This window comes from Leptopilina boulardi, unplaced genomic scaffold (assembly GCF_019393585.1).
Source record: "Leptopilina boulardi isolate dan_hultmark-lab unplaced genomic scaffold, ZJU_Lbou_2.1 LbouV2_208, whole genome shotgun sequence".
Taxonomy (NCBI): Eukaryota; Metazoa; Arthropoda; class Insecta; order Hymenoptera; family Figitidae; genus Leptopilina; species Leptopilina boulardi.
In genome coordinates this window covers 365,852-379,423 of record NW_026137761.1, presented here as the reverse complement: position 1 = coordinate 379,423, position 13,572 = coordinate 365,852, and the positions used below count along the sequence as shown (strand labels likewise).

General features: G+C 30.0%; 1 protein-coding gene across 10 annotated transcripts in view; it reads right to left on the bottom strand.

Moving 5' to 3' along the window:
* Nucleotides 1-12,556, bottom strand: part of LOC127278580 (potassium voltage-gated channel protein eag) — a 1,151,741-nt gene extending 1,139,185 nt beyond the window's left edge. For 9 of the 10 annotated variants that reach the window (XM_051300360.1, XM_051300362.1, XM_051300365.1 and 6 more), the window contains exons 1-2: nucleotides 12,284-12,556; nucleotides 10,956-11,129 (exon numbers count right to left, since the gene is read on the bottom strand). The gene's annotated coding sequence lies outside the window, so the exon portion shown is untranslated. The remainder of the gene's footprint in view (nucleotides 1-10,955; nucleotides 11,130-12,283) is intronic. The other variant, XM_051300361.1, reaches the window with a different exon arrangement.
* Nucleotides 12,557-13,572: the final 1,016 nt, after the last annotated feature.

The following is a 13,572-nucleotide window of genomic DNA, read 5'->3' as shown; positions in this document are numbered from 1 at the left end:
ATAGCAAAAGACCATGGCCTCTGCGCCCGCATGCTGCGCATTGTACCGAGTGTTTACATTCTGTTTTTCTTGTGCTCGTGTTCCATCTTATTTGTTTAGTTTACTGTTGTAATATAGGGGATTTACCTGCATAATTTAAACTGTGTACAAGATTTTTTAAAATAAGATTTTAATTAATTTATTTGCATTCGGAAGTTTTATAATTATAGACTTTTATTTAAGAGTTTTTAAAAATAAGTTTTAGCAACCCCGTGTCGAAATTGTACCTTATTAATTGATTTGTAAATTAATTCTTAAAATGGCAAACAAAATCCATGATTATAAAAACTATTTTTCTAATAATGATATTTTAAAAATTTTTATAAATAAATACTTGGATAGGTTAAACATGGATGCGTTAAAGAATTAGAAGCAGCTATAGCGAAAGAAAAAAAAAGAGAAAATTCGAAGAACAATTCTTCATCATAAATGTAACGAGTTACTTTTTTATAAAAGTAACTGTAACAGTAACTAGTTACTTTTTTTCATTAAGTAACTTAAATGTAACGAGTTACTTAAAGAAAGTAACTTACCCAACACTGGTAATAACTAAAGTCTTGTAGATGGCGCTTCACGCCATCTTTCTCTTTCAAACTATTTTTTACCTTGGCTCCATCCGGCGAGCGGTCTTCCCGGTTTTAAAAATAACTAACATTACAATATTTAATAATTAATGAATATATTATTTATTTTTATTATTATTTTTATTAAATTATTATTAATTGATTATCTATGGTTAAATTACATCTATGTATAGGGGAGCGTGGGACGAAGCGGCGCACTTTTTTTTATTCGATAATATTTCTTGACCTGAATCGAATTTTTAGTTTAGCTAAACATAATACGCTAGGTCAAGACAATGAAACTTTTATTAATGTATGCTGTTGCTATGAAATTAAATCATAAGAAGTTATTAACAATTTTTTAAACACAAAAATATGGTGGTGAAACGGAGACAGAGGGGCAAAGCGGCGCACTCGCTTTTTTGTATTTTATGTTAGTTGTATCAAATAAAACTAAATAAAGGTAAATTATTTTTTTAATGTTTTTTATTTGAAATATTAAATTAAATAAAAAATTAAGTAAAGTATTATAATTAAGTTAAATATTAAAAATATGTCATGAATTTTGTTTGAACCTGAAAAAAATTAGTAGTTTATCACTTTATTTATATAAGTTTTTAATTAATTTATCAACTTCAACAATTTTTTCAAACAATATTAGAAAAATATTACAAAATAAAAAAAAAATATTTATTAAAATATTAATACAAAGGCTTACCCTGCGCCACTTCGCCCCCAGGTACATTTTTTTATTTAAAATATTACAACTTAATTCCTAAACGGAAAATCTCACAATCGTTTTTTGTTTACAATATTAACTTTGGAAATTCTTATGTTTAAGATAAGTATGCAAAAAATTTATAGAAAAAATTCCCATTTTATGGAAACAACTGAATTTCCAGAGGTCAAAAATACGAGTTATTTATCCTTAAGCGTCTATGAGTTAATGAAATCCTAAATGTTATGCCACCAAAAATAAAGGTTAAAGTGGTGTAACTATTGACATACGTCATGAACAATTAAATGTTATTGTTTTTGAGAAATGTTGACTGTGTCACTTCGCCCCACGCTCCCCCCTATCGAAAGAGTGGTATTGGAATGGTACTGAATTGGACTTGGCTTGAGTTCCACTTCAGTACCACTACCTGATAACCTATAAGAAGACATTTTTAAAGTACTTTAACAATAGTTTTAAAGGTATATAAGATCAACAAACCGTCTCTCACGATATACGTGTAAAACAGCAAAAAAAAACATAATAGTTTGTAGAAAATTTCTGTTAAGTTTGGAAATTATATTGCAATCCCTCCTTGAACAATAGACCCCTAGGTCCTTTGTTGAAGGATTAAAAGGGTGCACTTCCGAAAACCCCCCCTTCCGATTTTAATGAAACTTGGTATACTTACGTAATTTGATGCGCTGATCACGAAAATGATAGTGAAAATTACCGCAAATTTCATTTTTATGGTGAAAACCATAAAAAACACCATAAAATTATGGTTTTTTGCGTTTAACTCGTAAAAAACGCAAAATTAAAAAAAATTAAAACTGGAAGGTACGGAACCCACCCCGACCCCCCTCCTCCAAGATGTCTTCCCCTAAAAGGTCTTATGGAAGTAGCCCTGCACAGCATAGAATGCAGAGGCGGGCGAAGCCCGCCTTCCCTAGTATCGTTGCTCTCTTTCAAAACAGACAGACAGTCAAATTCACATTCTTAATGGTACTGGAAGGTACGGAACCCACCCCGACCCCCCTTCTCCAACATGTCTTCCCCTAAAAGTTCTTTTGGAAATAGCCCTGCACAGCAAAGAGTAGAAGGTTTTTTATTAAAAGATATTGTCCGTCACATAAGACATCTGCCTCTTGTGGATAATAGCTAGAAGTTGGTGATTTTCACCGTTTTTAAATATTTTGCATTTTTCTCGAAAACTAATGACTTTTGGTAAAAAATGTATCGGACATAAAATATTCATTTTTAGAAGCTCTACAACTTTTGTAAGAACGATTTTTTTTAATTTTGCGTTTTTTACGAGTTAAACGCAAAAAACCATAATTTTATGGTGTTTTTTATGGTTTTCACCATAAAAATGAAATTTGCGGTAATTTTCACTATCATTTTCGTGATCAGCGCATCAAATTACGTAAGTATACCAAGTTTCATTAAAATCAGAAGGGGGGGGTTTTCGGAAGTTTTTTTAACCCGAGTTTTATTGCTTAAAAAATTTGTAATTTTAATAACTCAACTTTAAAAAATATATATTGAGATTCGTTAATATTTCCAGATTATGAATATCTAAAATTTATCATAAAATAATTACATTTAAAAAAGTTATAATTTATCTCGTATACCTTAAGTTTGATAAAAAAATGGACATCATTTTTGAATTTAGCTGACAAAGGAAATATCATATGCATAATAATGTATGAAAATAATATAAATCCATGAAAAACAAATATAATATTGAAATAAATAATATAAAGTTTTAGTTTAAACATATTGAAAAAGCTAGTCGCTTTTCACTTTTATGAGGGTATTAACGGTAACTCGACCCTTTTCGCAGGTAAATTTCCCAGTTCCATTTCAGTACCAAAATGCACCAAATTAGTACTGAGTTGGTACTGAGATCTCAGTTCCAATTTCCCAGTACCAATCCAGTACCACCCTTAAGGTAGGGCCCTACAATATATATTTCAAAAAAATTTCGCTGCATTTTTTTAAAAATATATATGTATATTTCATAGATAATTAATTAATAATAATTTAATTAATATAAATGATAACAAGATAAATAATATATTACATAATTAATTAATAAATAATTATTATATTGATGGTCAAAAAGTAATGACAATAATGATATAAATATAATAAAATTATGAATATTATTTTTTTTATATACTTAAATATGTTAAGAAAATTATTATTTTTCATTAGAAAGCAGTACAATTAGCAAAAAAAATAAAGTAGCGTTTAGGTACGTTCATTGGCAAATGAGGACGGTCTACGCAGCGACTTTGGCTGCTCGCCATGGAGGAATAGTAAGGAGACCGATCCCTGCGTTTGAAAATGTCAGAAAAACATGAACAATAAGTGCCAGGTTTAGTGCATTGTACTCAAGTGGCTAAAGTAGTTGAGCATGCGCATTGGACCTCAATTTTGACAGATGAAAAGTGTGGTTATGCGATATACATATATGTCACAAAAAAATCTTAGTGTTTAGTGTTTATTTTAGAAATTTTATTTTCCATTGCGATATTGTATCTCCAAAATCATGTGTAAGTATTTAATAATGTATGCTATTGGAATATTTAAAGTTTTAATAAATTGAAGGAATTATTAAAAGAATAATAGAGCCATAGTAATTACAAACATATTATTTATTATGTATGCCATGAAAAAGATTTTTCTTACATCCTGGCACACAGTACGACATTTTAAAATAAACATTAATAATAATTATTAAAATAATAACAATAATATCACAACACGCATGGAAGGCTTGAGAAATATACGTGAGCCAGATCTCACTCGCACACTTTTTGCGAGAGAAAGAGACAGCACATGGCTAATGCGCATGCTCAACTACTTTGGTGGTTGAGTAGAATGCAGTGAAACTGGCACTTACCGTGCATGTTTTTCTGACATTTTCAGAAGCGCTACTATAGCAAGATCGGTCTCCTTACTATTCCTCCGTGGCTCCGTCTTTTCTTGTGCGAGCAGCTTTAGGGCGCACTCACACCTTTTTGGCTGCCTGCCTGCAGGCACGTTGTCATAGCAACGTGCAGGAGTAAGAGAGAGAGAAAATTCAAGTTTTAATTTACTATCTCTATTACTCCTAAACGTTGCCATGACAACTTCTGCAGGCAGGCAGGCAGCCAAGAGGTAAGAGTGTACCCTTACAAGACGGACATATTTGACTTGAAATATTTTCAAATAAGACCATCTGATTAGTCCATAGTGAGGCCCCTGCCAGACCATCTAGACTGGACGGTTTTGTTTATTGATGAACGGGAAATCATTGAACTCTAGACTTCCCCAACATTTTTCCGCACGGGACGGACAATCGTAAAATTAATCTTTTTTGCTTCCTCATGGAGGAAGCTATGTAGTCCTTCCGTTTATAAAATTTTTAAAATGGTGAAAATAAATTTTCCTCTTTATAAAAACATGTTATATGAGATCCTGATCAATTGTCCGGATGTATGTGTGTGTGCACTGAGAAAATGTGTTTTGAATAAAGTTTACTCAAAAAGTTGGTAAAATGGCTACACATGCGCTCTTGAACAAAGTTTCACCAACTGTAGTTCAAAATAAATTTTTAGTAGGTGAAAATAAAATTGATGAATTTTTAAAATAAACTTCATAAAATTTCAGCAACACTTTGAAAAGAATATAAAACTGTGAGTTAATTATCAAACCACATTTGAATAAAATATAGTCTAAAAATGTGGGTGAACGTATTCAACACATTGCAGAGTTTCACCTTTTAAAGCTTAAATTTCAGTCAAGAGTTGGGTAAAATGTGAACTTTAAATTTGAATGAATTAGGTAAAATATTATTGGTGGGGGGATAGGGCAAAAATCATTCTTACTAATCGACAGTTGGTTCTAGCATTGATTCCTGTATTATCTACACTATGAAAACTGTCAAAAAAATTATTTTTAATTGTCGATGGTTGATTTTCATACTTAGCACAAATTTCTGCAGTACATACACATTTTTACATACACATTACCGCTTTTTCACTCACACGCCTTATAATACGCACAATACATATAATACGCTTACATATAACCTAACCTAACACACATACAACGCAATACTAATTTCGCTCGCAGTTACATTGAACGGAATGATTTGAACTGTTCTTATATATCAAATGGCACAAAAACTCACAACTTGTGAAAACGCTTGTAAAGTGAATAAATGATTTATTTTACTTTTATAATTATATTATTGACTGTTAATAGAATAAAATATATTGCGGTCAATTAATTATGGTTTAGAAATTAAAAATATCATTCAAGTTTTTAAATTAAAATAAAAAAAAATATTAATCTATTTAAAAAAACAGAATAAAAATTATTTAGCAGAAGAAATAGTAATTTATTTTATATTGTAATAAATAACTAAATAGAATATAAATTATATTGAAATTTATAGAATAACAGATTTTTTCATGTGAATAAGACAAACATAAAAGCAAAGTTTTAAAATAAATTTTTTTTAATTTTCAAATAAACAATAATAAACTAATAATAATAAAATATATATAAACTATTTAACATTAAATGAAAAGACTTATTATTATGAAATCCCATTTTTTAGTGTGATAGGTTTAGGTGCGTAATAAAAAAACTTGGCACCCTGTTAAAATATATATGGTTTTATAATCTATAATTGTTGATAATTATTAACTTTTATCTTTTTGAACTTATTTAAAAATTTTTAAAAAGTGTTATAAATGTTTAAGTAAAAAATTTTTACGGGTGCCTACACGGAGAAAAAAAAGAAGAACCGCTTGATTTGGCAGTTGTGAGCTGTTCTCACTCGTCAGGGAGCAGCAGTTTCGCGGCGAAAGGAGAACCGTTTATCTTTTGAGGAGTAACCGTTCACCTTTTGTCGTTTCACCTTCACAGCGATTCCACATGTATGCGAAGTCGCAGAGACGTTGCGAGCCCCGTATCCCCACTGCGCCATCTACTCAATGCACTCCCCTTCTGACGTCACGGAGGGGAGTGCATTGAGTAGATGGCGCAGTGGGGATACGGGGCTCGCAACGTCTCTGCGACTTCGCATACATGCGGAATTGCTGTCAGGAAAGCTAACCCGCTTTCCTCAAAAAGCGCACTCGTTCACCCTTCGAGAAGCGAACGGCCCACTTTCCCAGCGGTCAAACAGCTGACTCTCATTTAAGAGAACTGCTTTACCGGCGGGTTAAGCGGTTCTCCTTTTTCTTCTCCGTGTAGAGTTTCACATTCAGTCCTGGCAGAAGTTGCGTGGTGGGGACATTCATTTTACTCAACTTTTAAACGAACTGTGACACACGCAGACGAATAAGTACCCAAGTAAAGCATAAAGTACTACCAAAAGTATATCAGTTTATGATCAAATGCATTCTATAGTTTAGTCTAACATTTGTTTTAATGGCCATTCTCACAAAAAGGACAAATGACACTTTCATGACATTATTTTTAATAAATAATTATAATAATTAAAAATGTTGCGGGTCTAACTATAGGAGTCAACAGCATTTAATAAGATTAAAAAAAAAATTTCAAATAATTGCATAGAATCATGTTTACATAGTGTAAAAACTCCCCTCCGCACAGTGGTCTAAAATCCTGATTTAGCTGGACAAAACCTCAAAAAAAAATTTAAAAATTGGAAGTTTCACTTGAAGATTAGTTAGTTGGGTACTTGGTGCATTCAGTTTAAAAAGGACAAGTCACTAAAATGCATAGTTTCATTGAAACAGAACGTCAAAATGGACATGTCAGCACAGCAGGAAAAAATTTATAAAGCTAAGAAAAATTGACTTCTGTTGAAGTGCCCACTACTTTTGTTTGGAATTTTTTTTGGCATTTGTGTAATATGGAGGTTGATCCTAGAAGTATATATATACATTACGAATTTCTATTTTAGGTCAATTTAATTAGTTTGGATAATTATTTTTAATACTTCCAAGAATTCAGACAAAATCGATGCAAGCGATAAATTATTTTATCGTAATAATTCAATAAGTTTTGTTCTCCATGGTTCTCCACTTTCTACCCATGATAAAAATGAAGGTAAATGGTTACAGAATCATGTAAAAGCAAATTTAGCTGCCACTATTTGCAACTTTGTTCTGAAACTTCAATTAAGTGACGCAAAATGAAGAAAAACGCTTAAAAAATTCAAATATGTTTACTAACATTCCATAATACATTTAAAGACTCACATTGATTACTGTGTAAGAGTTATTAGAGCCAATAATTACGAATCAAAAGTCAGTTTTCAAAAATTGAAAATGGCGGACTACAATTTCAAAAATCAATCCAATTTACTTGTAAATGTTTACTCGGGTTACCTTCAGATTTGTGTTCACCAACATTAAAAACCCATAATTAACAATTTTGAATTGCTGTTCTTGATTGACGCGATTTTTAGCGCTCAAAAATAAAAACACTTAGGGCTGTATGAAGTGCCTTGCGCAACAATGTGAACTTTATCAAGGGAATTTTCACTAGTGGGGCACTGAATAGGGTAAGGGGTACACTGACCGACACCCTGGGCATACTTTCAACTTTAAATGACATTTTATCGTAATTTATTAAAGATTTAGTTATAAAATAAATTTTAAATAAAAGATTTGGGTTAAAATTTATAGTATACAAGTTTACAATTAAAAAACACCTTGATAAGAGTTTATAATATTAATTTAAAAATGTATGGTATGAAAACAGTGAACGACACCCTTTAATAAAATAAAAAATATTTAAACTTCTATTTAAGTAACATGATATTTATTAGTATTATCATAAATTTTATTATTCAGACTTTATGTACAAAAAAAGTTGCTTTTAAAATATAATTATTTAACAATTTTTTCATATTTATAAAATTTGTAATCAATAAAGCAAATTTTTTGAGGTTAGTTTTCTAGAAAGTATTAAGTATTGAGGAAAATATAAACATATAAAATTTTGTATAAACTGTATAAGTTTTTAAATATTGTATATTAATTAATTTACTAGTGATATTTAATTAAAAATTATTATTTTTATAGTTAATATCGTTTTTAATAGCAGGTGTCGTTCACTGTCTGGGTGTCGGTCACTGTACCTTTTACCCTACACCTTAAATTTAAAAATCATAAGTACGACACTAGCGTCAGTCATAACCTAAATTCTACCCGCTTCCCCACTTCCCCTCAAGTGTTCCCAAGCACTGTTTTCGACTGAAGTGTTCTCGATTGACGCTTTATTGTAGATTTAAAAGATAGTCGTCCGCCATTTTGGATCCTTCATTTTGAATTTTTTAAAACTGATTCCAGAGTAGTACTCAGCGACCCCAAAAACCTCTGAGTGACTATTTTCAAGTAAATTGGATGGATTTTTAAAACTGTCGTCCACCATATTGGACCCGCCTTTTTTAATTTTTCAAAACGGACCTTAAATTCGTAATCAGCGACCCAAAAACCCCTAAGTAACCATTTTCAAGTAAATTGGAATGATTTTTGAAATTGTCGTCAGCCATATTAGATCCGCCATTTTGATTTTTGAAAAACTAACACTGGATTCGTGTTCAGTGACCCCAAAAACTCTCGAGTAACAAGATTTAAACGGATTCGATCATTGTATCGGCGACAAAATATTAAACAATTATTTTTTAAACAATAATGTTTATAAAGATCGTAACAACGTATTTTAGAGACTTATTTAGGTCCTTCTCTTCACATAGCAATAGTCATAACAGTGGTTTTGAACTTTCTTTTTTAAATACAAAACATGAAGACAACGATTTTTTTTTCTTAATTCAGCATTTGTCCTTTTCGAGAGATTCACCCATATACATGTATATAATACATCCTGACGCGTAAGGGAGTATTTTATTGAAAAAAGACATGTTTTCGTACATTCGCTTTTTCTCAAAACAACTTTTTTTGACCTGGCGGACATCATAAAAGAAAAACTATTGTACCGATTAAGCTCAAATTTTTTGGCTTATTCTACACATATACCGCTATCGTCGGAACTAGAATCATAATTTTTCATTAATATTTAACCATTTTTTTAAACAATTTAAGTTGAAAAAATAAGGTCAAAAATGAAAAAAGTCCGCAATTTTGTTTTTTTCATCGAAAATAGTTGATTGTAGTTCCGACAATAGCGACGAGCTTACTTTTCAAGAAAATATCAAAAATTTTATTTTTCGATGACCTGAATTGGAGATATTGTGTCGGCCAATCACAAGTAGAGGTATTTTCAGGCGGCCATGACAGCAAGATAATCCGTAATAAATAAGGAATAAAAAAATTTTTTTAATAGTTTAAAACCCCTTCTTTTAGGTATAAAAAGTTTGAAGTAAATAAAATAAATTTTTTAATAAAAAAAAAAATATTTAAGAAAAGTCACTGAGATGTGGTACTAACCCCTTAAATAAGTAAATTAAAATTATAAAAAGGAAAAAACATCACTTTTTGTATGAAGGAAGCAACACAGTAGACCACATGGCCTATTTAAGTAGAAAATTTGGACACATTCTCACTTATAAAATAGCAATCCGTATTTCCTTAAATATGACCGTTGTGATAAATAACACTTATTAATTCACATAAAAACTAGAACAACATAAAAAAATATAAATGTGGTAGCAAGCTGAATGCTGAGTTGAGAGGTTATGTATAAGTTGAAACAGATTCGCGTTTGGGGCAAGCTTTTGTAGAGGGGTACGTGTACAAATTGACGCAGTGTTTTTATTCGCAGAAAAAATAAATAATAAATTTATCATATTAACATAATGTGTATCTGTCAATTGCAATAGTGAATAACAAATTAATTAAATCATTTAAATTGTCTAACTTCCGCTAATTTTTTTCAATCCAAACCAAAAGATGATTCTTTTAAATACAAAAGTGATTTAAATCAAAATAACTTGAGACTAAAAATAAAAAATTTGTTTCGTTCACTAAATCTAGTATAGAACTGTACTGAACTGTAAACCGGTGTAATGAATTAATAACAATGAAACTTGGTACAAACTTACAGTACCCCAAGTATATTAATTGAAGAAAAGGGCATAATTCTTTCGAAATAACACTTCTCATTAATTTCAAGTAGTCTCCCTTAACTTATAAAAATTTTCTAAAATGTCGATTAAACTCTTTACGGAAATAAAAACTTAAATACTTTCTGATACTTTATTTTGATCAAGATTTCATCCAAATCATAACATGTTTCAAGATATTTAAAAGTTTAAGTATTTGTTTCAAACCAAATTTTTCATATAAATTATATAATTTTTTTAAAAACTCTTTTAATCGTCGTAAAATTTAGAATTTCTCCTTTCAAAACTTCTAATAACAAAAGTAATTTGATTTTATTAAATAGAAAAAATATTTATTTAAAAATTATTTTACGTTGTCAATTTTTTACAAGGGTGGTTATTTAGTAAAGGATTTCTGTATATGCCTATAAATTTAAAACGATTTTCTTTGTTGGTTGGAGAGATCGATCTGTTTAACGAGATATTTGTTTCTGGGATCGGGTTCCTCGATTTGTATAATTTATTTTATGATATAATGCAAACGACTTTCTATTATAAAAGAGACAGTGATTAAATTTGATTCCGCACTTTATCAACTTACATAGTTTCCCTTTGTTTCTTAAAGCTATGGGGGTAGAATGACTTCGTTAAGTTCCTGGAATATTAATCCCGTCTTCAAAGTTGCACATATATAACTTGATTTTCCAATAAAACTCACTTTGATATTACTATATTTATTCACATATAAAAAGTTTGTAATTATTAGTAAAAAGTTCTGTTGAAATGAGTATAATGATAAACAATATATTTCGTTGGAAATCTTGGACGAAAACTTTACGAGAGATTCAGATTCTTTTTCTTTTAGAACAATCAAGTAATTATTGAAAAAATATGTATTAAAAATCTCTTCCCATGGAATGGTTTTGTAAGTGGTGAGAAAAATTATTACTCTAAGAGAGAATATTTGTTTTATTAAAAGAGGCATGTTTCTGCATTCCTTTCATAATGAGAACACAGTACCAAAAATCGAAATATGCTGTGTTAAAAGAAATGATAAATATATTTCTCGATTTTAATTTATTTACAATCCATTTTCGTACATGATTATTTTAAATTTAAATTTACACTAAAAATAATATATTCGTTTCAAATAATCGGTTACAATTAAATAAAAATTTAGCTGAACCAATATATGTAAGAGAATTTACTGTACAGAATATTTGTGCAGAAAATTTCATATGAATTAATGTATAGAAATTCAAAAAAACATTCACGCAAATGCTTATATCAACTTGTGTCCTAAATTCATATATGATTTAATGTGGGTTTCTACATATTTATTCTTATATATATATATAAATATATGAACTTACGCAGGATAATATAAAGCATCTTAAGTGAGATTTGAGCATTTCTAGTTGTAATTGGTTTTTAAAGCATTTTTTGAATAAAAAGCCATGGTAAAGTATGATAAAGAAAATGTAAATAGTGCAATGAGGTGGAAAATTCTGATAAAGTTCATTCGTCATTTATACTTGACTTAAATCGTTGTGCCTGTTTAGTTCAAGGTTTGCACTTCTAAGTTTTTAAGTTAAAACAAATACTGCCCTCAAATTTCTTCACATATAGTAAACTCTTTACATAAAAGTGACTTTACTCATCTGAATAGCTAGACAAGAAAAAAAAAGAAATTTAAAAAAGTCTTGAAAGTTTATATCCAAATGCAATCATTACAAAAGAAAAATGCAAAAAAAAATTTCTCTCGTCAAAGTTTTATGTAAGAAATCCTACAGAAAACTTTTCGATGAAAAATTTTTTACGAATCCTGGAGAGTAAGGAGGATTGAAAGAATAAATAATGAGTAATGTAATTGTCAAATAGAAAGGACAGAAAGCGTAATAATGCACTTGAGAATGTCCTGTTTCTTACTCTTTTTTACTAAAGGAGGAAAATTTCAAGTTCTCTCCAATAAAAAGTTGAATGGGGGTGGTAATGATTCACGGTGACAGTTACACATCACTTTAATCCTAACAAGATCGTGTCAACATCATACCCAGGGATAATCACAATTAATTATGCGCGATAATGAGTCGACTAATTAATCTTGACGCAAACAAACGTGTATACCCGATGGTTACGAGAGGAAAGAGCAGCACGACACGAACAACCCTTCAACGGGGTGACCGAGTGCGACTGACTGACTAAAGGCGCTTACTAGCAACCCCTCTACTCGGTATATGTTACTCGCGAGTACGGATCCACAGACGTTTACATTATAGGACGAATACGCGAATGTGTATATCCAGGGCCGTACACTTTCACTCTTTTACATACTATATATGCCCATCTTCCTTTCCAATTTTAATTATCCATGAATGTATTTATAAAGAGCTGTCTTCAAACTGATTATTAAAAAAACCGGAATCTTTTAATCAATTTTGTTAGTATGTGTTTTAACTATTATTTGAGGAGCAAATTTTCAAAACTTGATAAATCCATTTTTCAAAAAAATGGAGATAACCATAAATTTAATATTTTAAGGACCTCACAAATCGATCTGTCACTGTTAAATTTAAGAAAAAAAATTTATTAATTACAAATTTTTTATTTAAAAACTTATTGACATAACCAAGATGATTTACAATTTGTATGTTTTATATTAGAAAAAATTACCAAAACCTGTAAATCACTCAATTATGACAAAGTTCAATTAGAAACATAACGTCTTGAATATAAAAACATTGTTATAGAAATAAATTATTATAAATTTTTTATTTTAAAATTAACTCTAGTGGTTATGTGTGGAAAGTCATTTGTTTTAATTTCTCGAAATAAGAAAATATGGATTTATCAAGTTTTGAAAACTTGCTCCTCATTTATAGAAAAAAGTGAACTAAAAATGAGTCGCGTACGCTACTCACTTTAAAGTGCAGCAAAAATGATCTGGTTTAACACATTTTGAGATTTTAGTGAAATGTTTTAAATTGAACCCAGACAGGTTCAATTTGAGTTTGAGATTAATGTTAACTTATTATCGTTGACAAACAAATAATTACTTACAAAAATATTAAATAAAATAAACCGATGGTATAGATCGGACGGTGGAGCGCCTTGACTTACGATCACCGAGGTTAAGCACAGCTGAGTATGGTTTGTACTTGGATGGGTGTCCGCCTCGGTTCTCGCTTTAGCCCTGGTGTTTTCACTGATCGAAATAT